The following is a 13,104-nucleotide window of genomic DNA, read 5'->3' on the forward strand; positions in this document are numbered from 1 at the left end:
CAGGGGCCTTCCGCCCTCTTCCTCCGAGAGGCCCACCCCTCAGGCAGAAGGCAGCAGGAGGTCGGACTGGGATGCACACTCAAACGGGCTCTCCTGCCTCTGCCCCACCCCGCACCAAGGGGCCCTGCTCGCTCAAGGGACTGGGTGCAGGCCTGGTGGCCTTTTCTGACGCCGTGTTTGAAAGTCGACACAGAGAGCAAGCAGGAAAAAGGCTCTGATGAGCCCTGGCCACCCGAAGGCAGAGGGGCGAGCCGCGTGCTTTTCTCCTTTGCAAGGAGCCACAGAAGAGTTGTGTGCAGGGCGCACGGAACAGTGTGTGCCCTCAAAGTGGTCCAGACAGGAGCGCTGGGTGCACAGCACGTTTCCGTGGTGACGGGCGCGCCCTCTGGGAGACAGCCAGTGCAAGGCTCCCCCGGATCGCCTGCTCGGCTCATGCTGCAGGAGGACCACTTCTGTGCTTTGCTAAGAAACAAACCGCCTTCATCGCACGGCGGCGTGGCCCACGAACAGCCACGAGTTGGCTCTGATTAGAAACGGAAGCAGAATCGATCTAAACGCTTGTAGATCAACGCCAAATTAAAAGCGAAGAGGAGGCAGAAACCAGGTCTCCAATTATGGGTCTCACAAAATATCCCCACGTGGGCGCTCCTCTCAGGGCGGGATTGTATCAGAAAAGCCGGGCCACTGGCTGTGGGCCTCCGACTTCCCAGAGAGGCTCTGGGGCGCATCCCTGAGGGTGAGCATCCTGGGCTCTGTCAGAGACACCCTCTGACCCCCAGAAGTGGAGACAGTCCAGCAGAGGCCCCGGGGCCCCGCCTCGACCAGAAAGCCCGCTCACAACCTGCTCAGTCACAGGCCAGAGGGCCGGAGGCTGGGCCTCTCCTCCAGGGGCTCAGAGGTCTGGGGGAGACCCTGCTCAGCAGATAGGGCCCTCGGGCCAGTCTCCCCTCCAGAGTCATTGCCACCCAGGAGGGGCCCTCGTCGCAGCACCTCTGCCCAGGCCCTCTGCAGTCAGGCCTTCTGATGGCCTGGACCTGGTCCCAGGGTCTCCCAGGGTGAGATTGGATCTAACCCCGTGCCTCTGGAAGTGCCCTCCAGCCCTGACTGCCCCTGCCACTGGGCAAATGAGGGGCTTACAAAAGGCAGGCAGTATGGCCATTTCGTTAATTCTCTGTGCTTATTTTCTTAAGCTAAAATACTGCTTTTTGATGAGGTAAGTGGACCGTCAGAGACACCACAGGCCGGCCCCACCTAGGTTCTGGTGGATTCTAGGAAAATGACCCAGGAGTGGAACCACCCCTCGGGATAGCCCATTTCAGCAGTCACCACGCAGGCAGGTCCCTGCCGGCCGTTCTGCTGACGAGCGAAGTGAGGTGGGAAGGCCTGGCTCCAGCTCAGTCCTGGGTCCTAGCCCCCGAGCCCACGCCCGGGGCCCTGGTGTCCTGGACCGACACGCGGCCTCGCACCTCAGGCTCGCTCACCTGGGTAGGGTGTGGGGCGCTGGCTGGGACAGCAGGGGCCTGGCTCCTGCAGTCACCACCTCCCTCTCCCCGCCGCCAGAACTAAGCCTGGATTCCACCTGAGGCCCCCAGAGCCCAGGGCAGGTTGCATGCAAGGAAGGCCTGGGCCCTGGCCCCAGGGAATGGAGGAAAATCCTCAATATTCAATCATTTTCCAGAAAATATCTAATTCTCCTCTCTCTGAAGTCCTAACAAGCCCTGGGTAAATACCAGCTCTTTGATTTTTCCCAAAATCAGTGAGGTGCAAACCCTGTTTTAAATGTATTTGTTTTTTTCTAGTTGGGTGTCAGGCTTGATGTGTGAAGGGTTTTTTATTTGATATTTAACAAAAACGGACACAAGTAACTGTTCCCATGAGCAGGCCCAGACGACAGCGGTGCCCCATCCCACCCCCACCACACACAGCTGGTAGAGATGAGGTCTTGCTGACTTCCTTTATTTTCTTTCTTTGATCATTTTTATTATGAAACATAGCAGGATGGAAAAACTGTGTAAACAACACCCGTTTTATAAAACCTCAAGATTTTCCTCCATTTGCTTCAGACTCTATTTTAAGGAATAGAACGTTATGGCAGACAGGGAGCAGGGCTCAGGAAAGGGACTCAGAGGAAAGAGAAAGTGACTTGATGTCTTAAAGGAAATTCAGCTTTCCCTTCTCCCGGGGGTGGGGAAGGGCTGTGCATCTTCCTGCTTTCACTAATGACCGCGCTGAATGCTGCCTGGAAAACATCATGATGTGTATGACGGCAGGCTTTCTGGCTCTTCTTTCTGCTTCCCTGGAAGAGGATGAAGAGGTTTTCTTCATTAACCGGTTAACCCGCCTAGTCCTTCATGGATTAACACGTGAGTTACTTGGCAGATCCCCTCAGGTTAGCTGGCCTTTACTTTGTAAAGATGAAGCCGACCTTGTCTTCCTGGGTTACAAACACACACACACACACACACACACACACACACACACGCACACACAGAATCACCGACAGACTGAGCCTGCAACCGTTTCACTGGGCACATCTGGGTCCATGTTCATATGCCTGGACTGGCTTGCAGTGTCTCTGACACTCTTCTTATCCAGTCAGGGAGCGTTATTTTAGCTCAAGAAACCAAGAGAATTAATGAAATAACCGTATTGCCTGCCTTTTGTGAGCAGTATCACCTCACTTGCTTTGATGGCAGGGCTGACCCCTTAGGCGACATGTGAAGGTGACCTGAGATGTTATGCAGCAACAAGGCCAAGCCCGAGACGCTGCGCAGAAGACGCCCGAGCGCTGCCCGCTCCCTGCGACGCGCTGCTGCTGTCAGTCACCCAGTCGCATCCAGCGGTGCCCCATGCGCTGTGGCCTGCCAGGCTCCTCTGTCCATGGGATTCTTCAGGCAGGAACGCTGGAGCAGGGTGCCAGGCTCCTCTGTCTGTGGGATTCTTCAGGCAGAACGCTGGAGCGGGGTGCCAGGCTCCTCTGTCCGTGGGATTCTTCAGGCAGGCACCCTGGAGTGGGGTGCCAGGCCCTCCTCCAGGGGATCTTGCCGACCCAGGGATCAAACTCGCATTGCATTGGCAGGCGGATCTTTACTGTCGGAGCCGCCAGGGAAGCCCTCACTGTACCATACCATCTCTCCGTTTCTAATTTTTCACAGGCGAGGTCAGGAAGATGATCAGCAATGTCCAATAGTTAACATCTTAAAAAACTGAACATAAAACAACTTTGAGGGATCCGTTTTATTAACTTCAAAAATACGATGGGCCAAATGTTTCCTATGCCTGCATCCCCTTACTGCAGAAAAACGCCAGGGCCTGCTGCTCTGTGCTGCGTGCTGGGGGGTTGTTCCCAGTCCAGCCTGCAGCAGATCTGCCGTGCAAAGGGACAGGAGAGGGCAGAGGGCTTGAGGGACGCCCCGGGGAAGGGCCCACACAGGGGCCGCAGCTCTGAGTGGGAAGGGGCCGGCGAGCCAGGACCCAGATGGCCAGTGTTAAGAGGGCAGGCATGGGGGCGGAGACACAGGAGGCACCTGGACCGCTGCCTTGGGGCATGGGACCTGCATCCAGAGATCCTCGGGGGCCCTGCAGGCCCAGGTGGGGGTGCCAGCAGCAGAGGGAGGCCAGGCCTCAGATGCAGAGGGGCCGGCATCAGGGTGCTGGGTGTGAGAGACGAGGCGGGGGCTGAAGGCGGGAAGGGAGGATGTGGCAGGCGCCCCGGCGTGGATGGGGTGGGGAGGACTGTGGTTACCTGTGTCCACTGTCCCTTCCCTCGGGTTCCCTTTGAGTCTGGAGCTGCAGGGAACATCAGGAGGACCCCCCCTTCCCCCCCGCCGAGTCATTCCAGACACCAGAGCCGGTGGGCCCAGGGAGGGGATGGCAAGGAGACCCGCGGGCAACACCATCAGGTCTGCAGAGAACAGAGGGGAGCAGGCCGGGGGCGGGGGGTGGTCACGGGCTGTCCTCACCATTTACTGCGAGAAAGGGAGGCGAGGCCTGCTGGATTTCCCTTTTTGAGGTTTCACATAAGACTTCATCCTCTGCTAAAGAAAGTCCCACGCAAAGAGAATGCAAAGCCAGACGTCACCTCCGCCCGACAGGCCATGCCCAGCGCTGGCCGTTCCGGTGCCTCGGGAGACACACGCACCAGCCCGGGGGTGGCCGCGGGCCCAGGCCAGGCGCTTCTCACCGCCTGAGCTCAGCCTCGGGAGGCCAGGCGGGCCCCTCGGGCGGCCGGAGACCCAGCTGTGGGATCAGACCCACAGCCCCATTCATTCCGCCGCTGGAGGGTGCGTCAGACATGCCCGTGACTATTTCTGTATCAAAAACTCGCCGAAATGCCACGAGTTCCCAACAGAAGCTGCTGGTGCTTTTGACCCAAAGTGCCCCGAAGAAAACAATGAGACTTTCTCTGCTTAAAGAATGCGGCATCAAAACAAAAAAGCCTGTATTCTCATGAATATTTTATGGCAGAGTAGAAAATTGCTTTTATAGGTTGTGCCTTGAGAAACATATTAATACAATCAGATTCATGACGTTAGTAAAAGCACAAAGACTATATTCAGAGTTTCAATAAGAAATGGCAAGGCTGGGCCATGACCTATAAGTTCTCAATCAGAAATAGAAAAAAAATCTGCTAGTCTCTAATTTTTTTAAAAAAATAAATGATCAGGGTGGGGGAAAAAAAGGACACTGTAATTTTCCATTACATGGGTTGGGTCTTCTGTTCATAACACTATTTCATGTCATCATATAGACAGCAAATAAAGAGAAGGTCTGTTCTTTAGCTAACAGGGCCAGAGTGTAGGCTCTGTTCAAGTAAAGAACAGCTCATTCAAATCTAGGGGACAATAATAGATGTTTCATCCGTGTCAGCACGAGTTCCTCTCACACTGACGTTTGTCTGCCTGTGTGAGGGGAGGAGAGAGATGCCTGCAGGGGGCGAGGAGGAGGAGCAGGAGAAAGGACAGGGGTCTATTAAAAAAGCACAACCTATCTCAAAATGTTTTCAACTTTTATGACAAAACATGTCACGCATCCCGGGGACACTGGCACACCCCCGCCTTGCTCCCCAGGCCCCCAGCCCCGTGTTGACTCTTTGCTCAGCACCCCCGCGTGTCGTGGTCACAATCTCCAGGACGCACCCCTAGACATGCGTCCTCTGCACTCAGCAGCTGTGGGGGGTGGGCGGGGGGAGGCGAGACGAAGGCCCCCAGGGAAAGACAAGAGTCTTGGGGCCAGGCTGCTTCAGCTTCCAGGACAGCTGACAGGAAGAGCTCCTCTGGGGCGAGGCCAAGAGCGACCCCGGGAAAACCACGGCCACCCCCCGCAGTGGGACCAAGACTGGGACCAGAACTGCCCTGCGTCCTGCTGCCGGCCCCGCCGGCCGTCCTCCAGGGGCGCCCTCCAGCCGGCCGGCCTCGAGGGGCGTCCTCCAGGTGTGTCCTCCAGGTGCACCCTCCAGCCGGCCGTCCTCCAGATGCCCCCTCCAGCCGGCCGTCCTCCAGGGGCGTCCTCCAGGTGTGTCCTCAGGTGCGCCCTCCAGCCGGCCGTCCTCCAGGGGCGTCCTCCAGCCAGCCGTCCTCCAGGGGCATCCTCCACGTGCGCCCTCCAGCCGGCCGTCCTCCAGGGGCATCCTCCACGTGCGCCCTCCAGCCGGCCGTCCTCCAGGGGCATCCTCCACGTGCGCCCTCCAGCCGACCGTCCTCCAGGGGCATCCTCCACGTGCGCCCTCCAGCCGGCTGTCCTCCAGGTGCGCCCTCCAGCCGGCCGTCCTCCAGGGGCGTCCTCCAGGTGTGCCCTCCAGCCGGCTGTCCTCCACGTGCGCCCTCCAGCCGACCGTCCTCCAGGGGCATCCTCCACGTGCGCCCTCCAGCCGGCTGTCCTCCAGGTGCGCCCTCCAGCCGGCCGTCCTCCAGGGGCGTCCTCCAGGTGTGCCCTCCAGCCGGCTGTCCTCCAGGTGCGCCCTCCAGCCGGCCGTCCTCCAGGGGCGTCCTCCAGGTGTGTCCTCCAGGTGCGTCCTCCAGGGGCGCCCTCCAGCCGGCCGGCCTCCAGATGCCCCCTCCAGCCGGCCGGCCTCCAGGTGCGCCCTCCAGCTGGCTGTCCTCCAGATGCCCCCTCCAGCCAGCCATCCTCCAGGTGCGTCCTCCAGGTGTGTCCTCCAGGTGCGTCCTCCAGGGGCGCCCTCCAGCCGGCCAGCCTCCAGATGCGCCCTCCAGCCGGCCATCCTCCAGATGCCCCCTCCAGCCAGCCATCCTCCAGGTGCATCCTCCAGGTGCGCCCTCCAGCCAGCTGTCCTTCAGGTGCGCCCTCCAGCCTCCCGTCCTCCAGGTGCGCCCTCCAGGTGCGGGGGCCCAGGAGCCCCGTGGAGAAGCACGGCCTCAGGTGAGTGAGGGCGAGAGGCAGGGAGGTCCAGACGCCCTAGGGGCTGCAGAGCTCCTCCACAGCGCCTCCCACACAGCTGCCCCCTCCCCGAGGCTGGCCCCGGCCCTCCCAGGGATGCCCAGGGTCTGCGTTCGTGCCCCTTTATTCCACTCCTCTTCCTTCTGGGCTGTTCTCTCCCTGCAGGAACTCAGCCTCCTCCTGTGTCTCGGGAAGGAGGCGCATGGTTTCCTGTCTGAATGTGTGCTCACGTCCTAGTCCAGGGATCATCCCTCTGCCTGCACACAGAACTCCAGCGAGCAGTCACCTCCTCCAGGACGGTGAAGACAACGTCCCCACCTCCTTGTTCCCAAGACTGTTACTGAGAAGTGAGGAGCTGCTCTGACTCTGGACGCGTGCCCTTTGCTCTCCCTCTGGCAGCCCAGCTCCTGGCCACCGCGTCTGAGCAGGAGGCTCTGGAAGCGAGAGTCTTCCCTTACCCTCCGCGGAGCTCCAGGCTGCCTGTCCAGTTTGGCAGCTCAGGCCTCCAGCCGTGGGGAATCTCCCTGGGTCATCGTGCGGACCATCGCCCTTTCCTCTGTTTTCCCCTTCGGGAACTTCCAGTACCTGGTGGTAAATCTGCAACAATCACTGATTTTCTTTCTGCTTCTCCCCCGTTTTCTGTGTCCAATGCTGAACTCTATTCAAGATTCCCTTAAATGTATTTTCTAAGTTTCTCACTGAGTTTTGTGTATTTTCTGTGGCTGTGTCCCTGAGGACGAGTGGAGGCAAGGATCCTAAGCTGCGAGCAGAGAGGGGACTCAAGGCTGAGCTTCACTGGGTGGGGCTGAGGCACCCGGAGCCGCAGGGCAGGAGGCTGTTGCGGAGGGCGTACGTGCTGTGCCTGTTGCCCTCCAGCCTCCACTCCACTCGGCCCGGCCCCCTCCTGCCCCAGTCCTGTCCTGGAGGCGGGATGTGGGGCTGCTTCCCAAGGATGCCGTGGCGTCCACCCACTGGGATCTTGGCTGCACCCGTGGGTGGCGTGCAGTCTGGTTTTTTCTGCCCAAACTGCCAAATCCAGTGTGACCTGTGACTTCAATTTCTACCTTCCAGACAGTTGTTGATGCTGTGTCCTTTTCTGTTCCCCATCCTGTTTTTTTGAATGCCCCTTACAGGTCTGGCTGCACTGGGTCTTTGTAGCAGCACGCGGGGTCTTTGATCTTCACTGGGACAGGTGGGATCTACTTCCCTGACCAGGGATTGAACCTGGGCCCCCTGCATTAGGAGCGCAGAGTCTCAGCCACTGGGCCACCAGGGAAATCCCTGTTTCCCCTACCTTTGTGAGCTGATGACCTTTCTCTGGAATACAGATATAGATAGACAATTTTTTAGGGAAAATTAAAAAAAAAAAAAAAAAAACACAAAGCCAACGAAAATGGTGTAATTGCCTCCCAAGGATCCGTCAGCCAGCTCCCAACAACTGCTGCCCTGTGGCCAGCCCTTCCTTCTAGATTATCCTGAAGCCGACCCGCCAGCAGAGCGCTTTACTCATAAGGACTGTGGTATCCCTAAATAAACTCTTAAGAAAACAGTCAACCTACCCAAATAAATTAACAACTCCATGATGCTATCAAATAGCCAGAAAGTATTATCATTTTTTTTAGAGTCTCATATACATTTCTGAGACTTCATTCAACTCAAGATTCAACCGGGGACTTCCCTACTGGTCCGGTGGTTAAGAATCTGCTTTGCAATGCAGAGGATGTGGGTTTGATCCTTGGTCAAGAGAACGACAATCCCATATGCCATGGGGCAACTAAGCCATCGAGCCACAGCTCGAGAATCTGTGAGAAGCAAAACGCGGTGCAACAAGGATCCTGTGCAGCCAAAAACAAATCAAGATTCAGCAAGGTCTGTACGCCGCAATTGGCTGACACAGTCTGTGCGTTCTCTGTGACCTAAAGATCCCCCTTCTTCTCCCTCATGCCCGCACCCTCTCCAGCTGACGGGCTGAAGACTCTGGTCACCTGTCCCGTGCTGACTGCACCTGAGGTGCAGATCCACATGACGCGTTCCCTGGGAGCAGAAATGGGTCTGGAGTCCCGGGGGACGCAGCTCCAGTTCCCAGCAGGGCCGCCCCCCCAAGACGGTCCTGTGTCTGCCGGGCTCCTGTGTTGCCAGCAGCTAAGGGGTTCCCTGATGATGCTGTCGGGCCTGTCAACACGGCCCTTCTAGCCCCATCTGCCAGTCCTGAGCTGCTGGCCGGGGGAGAAAGGGCCCCGAGTCAACTGTCACGTTATCCCCACAGACAGCTTTTAGCAGAGAGGCAGGGCCAGTGCTTGACGATCTTTTATTTGCCAATTTTCAACAATACTGAGCTGGCCACACTGAGTCTGGCTTCAGGATCGCAGTGACCCGAGCCTCTGCAGTCCTGTCCTGATGCTCACACGCGTCCTTGGGCAGCCTGCGTGACGGCACCAGGTCACCCAGAACCCACCAGCGGCCCTGGGGACAGCCCTCGGTGTGGCTGTGACAGCTGTCCCGATACGCCGCTGCACTTCCTGGTCCCCAAGGGCACCTGGGCTCCTTCAGTGGGAAACACGGAGACCACAATCTGGGTTTTGGTTGCCACAGTTTATAATGTGTATATCCTTACTGGAGCTTTTGTGAATTTCAGGAGTGAGTGAAATTAGATCTATGTGTTCCATCTGTCAGCTCACCATGGAACTTTGGGTGCATAACTTATTAGAAATATCATTCAAAACGGCTGAACAGTCATAATCAAGTTCCATTCAAAATACTGATTTATATGCAGCATCATTTTCCCCAAAGGTGCTCTTAACTGAATTACAATTATTCTGTTTAATACTGTGTGTGTGTGTATAAAGGGGAAATGAGGTAGAGAAGTCAGAAGTGCTTTTTAATGTAAACATTTAAAAATATTCTGTAGGGAAGGTAAACAAGCCAAGTGGTCCCATCTCAGCTTCTCATGTAGACGGGTATGGCTCTCCCTGCTTTTTTGCCTCATTCAGATGTATGTACACAGGCAATGCCAAAGAAATGAGCTTATGTGAGCAACTCAGGAGAATATAAATTATGCTTGAAAAAGAAAAATAAATAACAAATAGTATGGAGCAAGAACATACTATTATGTTTTGTATTGTTTTGTTTTCAGCCGAGATCAGAATGTAAAGAAATAAACATATATAGTGGTATTTATCGGAGAAGGCGATGGCACCCACTCCAGTGTTCCTGCCTGGAGAATCCCAGGGACAGAGGAGCCTGGTAGGCTGCAGTCCATGGGGTCACTAGAGTCGGACACGACTAAGCGACTTCACTTTCACTCTTCACTTTCATGCATTGGAGAAGGAAATGGCAACCCACTCCAATGTTCTTGCCTGGAGAATCCCATGGACAGAGGAGCCTGGTGGGCTACAGTCCAGGGGGTCACACAGAGTCAGACAGGACGGAGCGACTCACACTTCATCCACGTGTTACATGGGAAGGCTCTTTGCACCTGGCCTGGGGCGGGGAGAGAGGCGACGCACGGCGCCTCTGAGCCGCTTTCTGCTCGTGGGTGCCTTGCACACACCTGCATGCCACGAGGCAGCAGCATGCACCTTCAGGCCCTGGTCGGCCCAGGCTCTGCCTCCAGACAAGAGGGCAGTGGGTTACCCTTCAAAAGCAAGCAGAGACAGGCCGCAGCAGGGCAAGTGCCTCAAGCCGAACGCAGGAGGGGGCGTCGGGGGCAGACACGCAAGCCCCCAGGTCAGCCCTGAGTCGCTGCGGACCACACGTCTGCAGGCTGCTGGCCTGGGCTAGCTTCACGTGTCAACAGGGACCCTGCAGGACACAGGTGGGTGCCAGCTCATCCCCACGGACAAGCAGGGAAGCAAGCTCAGAGAGTCTAAGTGACGTGCCCGAGGCTACGCAGTAAGTGTCATGGCAAACTCGGAACTGGACACTAACCAGGGGCGACGGGATGCCCACGGGAAGAGCCAGGAGGAGGGGGCACAGGGGGATGTTCTCAGGCGGGGGCACAGGTCACCCTGGGGCTCTGGTTCTCAGGCGGGGGCACAGGTCACCCTGGGGCAGTGGTTCTCAGTTTGGGTGGCACAGGTCACCCTGGGGCTCTAGTTCTCAGGCAGGGCGGCACAGGTCACCCTGGGGCTGTGGTTCTCAGGCGGGTTGGCACAGGTCACCCTGGGGTGGGACTGTGGTTCTTAGGTGGGGTGGTGTGAGCAGCTTGGGGACTTGGGAGCCGTGGAGGCTGGGCCCTGCTCAGCTGCTGTGCTCGGGGTGCCTGGGGCTCCAGGAGCACTCGGGTGATCAGGCCCCCTGCAGCCCGAGTATGCACGCTCTGGGGCTCTGAGAGCACTCCCCCCATCAGGGCCAGCGGACCCCTTAAGTCCCTGCCCACGGCTCCACCTGTGGATTCTTTCCTGACCAAGGGCTGGGCGTCCCCCCAGGATCGCCAGCGTGCTCCAGCACCCCATAGGCCCGTGCTTTCCAGCGAAGAAAAGCCTCTACTTTTCCTGAAGGACGCACAGGGGTCCGCTCCAAGAGCCCCTGCTCATGGCCGAGACATAGCCCCAAGGGTGCAGCCAGCCCAGGTCTGCACCACCCACCCGGTCCCGGGAAACAGGCTGACCAGCACCGCCAAGCAGACCCGGCTGCCAAGCAGAGATGCAAACAGCACGTTCCTGATGGCTCACTTCCGCAGCCAAAAAGAACAAGTCACCATCAACACCAGGTAATGTTTTACTCCATTGTCTCTTTCCCTAAGCTGGGTTTCACCTTCACTCACTCACACCTCCTCCCCAAGCGCCAAGTATTCAACGGCTTGTCCCTGGCGGAGAGTCCAAGGCCGTCAGCACACCGAGGCCTGGCCACCCCTCACCCACCACCGTGAGGGCCTCTCCTGAAGCCGCCATGATCCTCCTCTTCGAGGTCCCCACTGTGCCCGCATGTCTGCAGACACCAGCGAGGACCCGGTCAGGGAACAGCTGGCGGGAGGTGGGACCCCTCGTGGAAAGCAGGCCCAGGGCCCCACTTCTAGGCACCAGGACGTGTGTCCAGGTAATGCTACTGAGAGAGAAGAGGCTGGGCCCCCGGCACAGGCACCTGGTCTCAAAGGTCCAGTGTGGAGTTCAGGGCTAATGTGAGTCCAAATCCCCATGAGGACCAGCGGCCGCCCAGGGGCCCTGCATGTGACCAGCGTCCATCGAGAGCCAAGACACAGCCTCAAGCCGGGCGACCCCATGGCAGTGTGAATGCAGGGAGAAGACTCCAGGGGAGCTGACCTGGCGGGAGGGGTGTCTGGGTGCGGTGGGCTGAGCTGAGTCCGTCTGTCTCCCGAGCTGCTGATCGCCCTCCCTCTAAAGTGGGCCCAGAAGGTGACATCACTGAGGGTGGTAAAGACCCAAGGCAAGACCTGGTGGTCAGGATGCAGGAGACCCCAGGAGGGTGCAAGCCGGCCCTCAGCATCTGCCACGTGACAACCGAAGGCTGAGGCACGAACGTGCCTGGGGACAGGCGTCCACAGCACCCAGGCTCAGGTTCCAGCACACCAGGGGCGGAGGCCCCGGAGGGCAGGCCCGCAGTGCGAGCGAGGGGCCCCGGGTCCCCCAGACATGGAGCCAAGACAGCTTCTCAACTTAAAGGATGGGAACAGGATATGGAGACACAATGGCTTCACAATGAATGAAAGGGCGTGTATTTGATGCAGACAGAGAACAAGCACCAGCCTCATCTCGGGGCGGGGTGCTGATCCCGCGGCAGCTGCTGAGGAGTGTAGGTCAGGGCCCCCTCCGCCCCCTTCTCTCCTATTGTCAAAGAAAGAAAAAGGCCTTTGTAGGACGGGAGCACGCAGGGGAGAGAACTCAGACAATGGGGCAGAATCCAGGTCATCTCACAGTTCTGCAAAAGCAGACCATCGAGGCCCTTCCATTCCCTTCTCACCCACCCCACCTGCCCCATCCCCCGGCCCGGGCCCCTGGGCACCTGCAGCGCAGCAGCCCCACCGCCAGCAGGGAGGGTACAGCCTGTGTTTCAGGCCCAGCAGCGGGTTCCAAAGTGTGGGCACCCCCTCTCCCCGCAGAGAAGGTCGGAGGTCAGAGGCAGCACCTAAGACAGATGGCTGTGCATTTCCAGAACTGGTGGGAGACACGGAAGGCACAACCAAGCAGGGACCCCAGCAAACGGCAGTAATCAAGACAGTTTCCAAGCGGAACCGCAGACTTGCGAGAAGAGGGCCAGCGGACCCTGAGGATGAGCAAGCCGCTGACAAGGAAACGGCCAGAGAACAGCGAGCCAGCTCTGAGAGCAGAGGAGCGCCTGCCAAGCCAGAACCATGTGCTGGGAAGCGGCGGTCACGACTGCATGCAGAGCACACACAGACGGGGCCACATCAGACTGAGAAGGCTGCAGGTGCACCGATGAGCCCTCGGGGAAGGAAGAACCCACGGCGAGTCTGAGACGCGGGAGGAACGGCGAGTGGAGAACCCAACACACACAGAAACGAGTCCACACAAACAGCAAGGAGGTGGACGGCAGCGTCCAACGTGTGGATGAAGCCACGGAGGAAACCCTGGGGCCGGTGGGGAGGCTGGAGCGCCCCAGGGCCCTGGGACCCCTGCCCCCCATAGGGGTGGAGGTAGAAGACAGAGGCTCACAGGCTGCCACACAGACCTGCTGGAGACCAAGAGGAGGGCCCTCAGGGCAGTGGCGGGGGTGTGGCTAGGTCAGGAA

At 58.4% G+C, this 13,104-nt stretch overlaps 1 protein-coding gene across 8 annotated transcripts in view; it reads right to left on the bottom strand.

Annotated features, from left to right (window-relative positions):
• HDAC4 (histone deacetylase 4) overlaps positions 1 to 13,104 on the bottom strand; it is a 292,464-nt gene that overhangs the window by 108,426 nt on the left and 170,934 nt on the right. The window lies entirely within an intron of this gene.

This window comes from Bos javanicus, chromosome 3 (genome assembly GCF_032452875.1).
Source record: "Bos javanicus breed banteng chromosome 3, ARS-OSU_banteng_1.0, whole genome shotgun sequence".
NCBI classification, from domain to species: domain Eukaryota; kingdom Metazoa; phylum Chordata; class Mammalia; order Artiodactyla; family Bovidae; genus Bos; species Bos javanicus.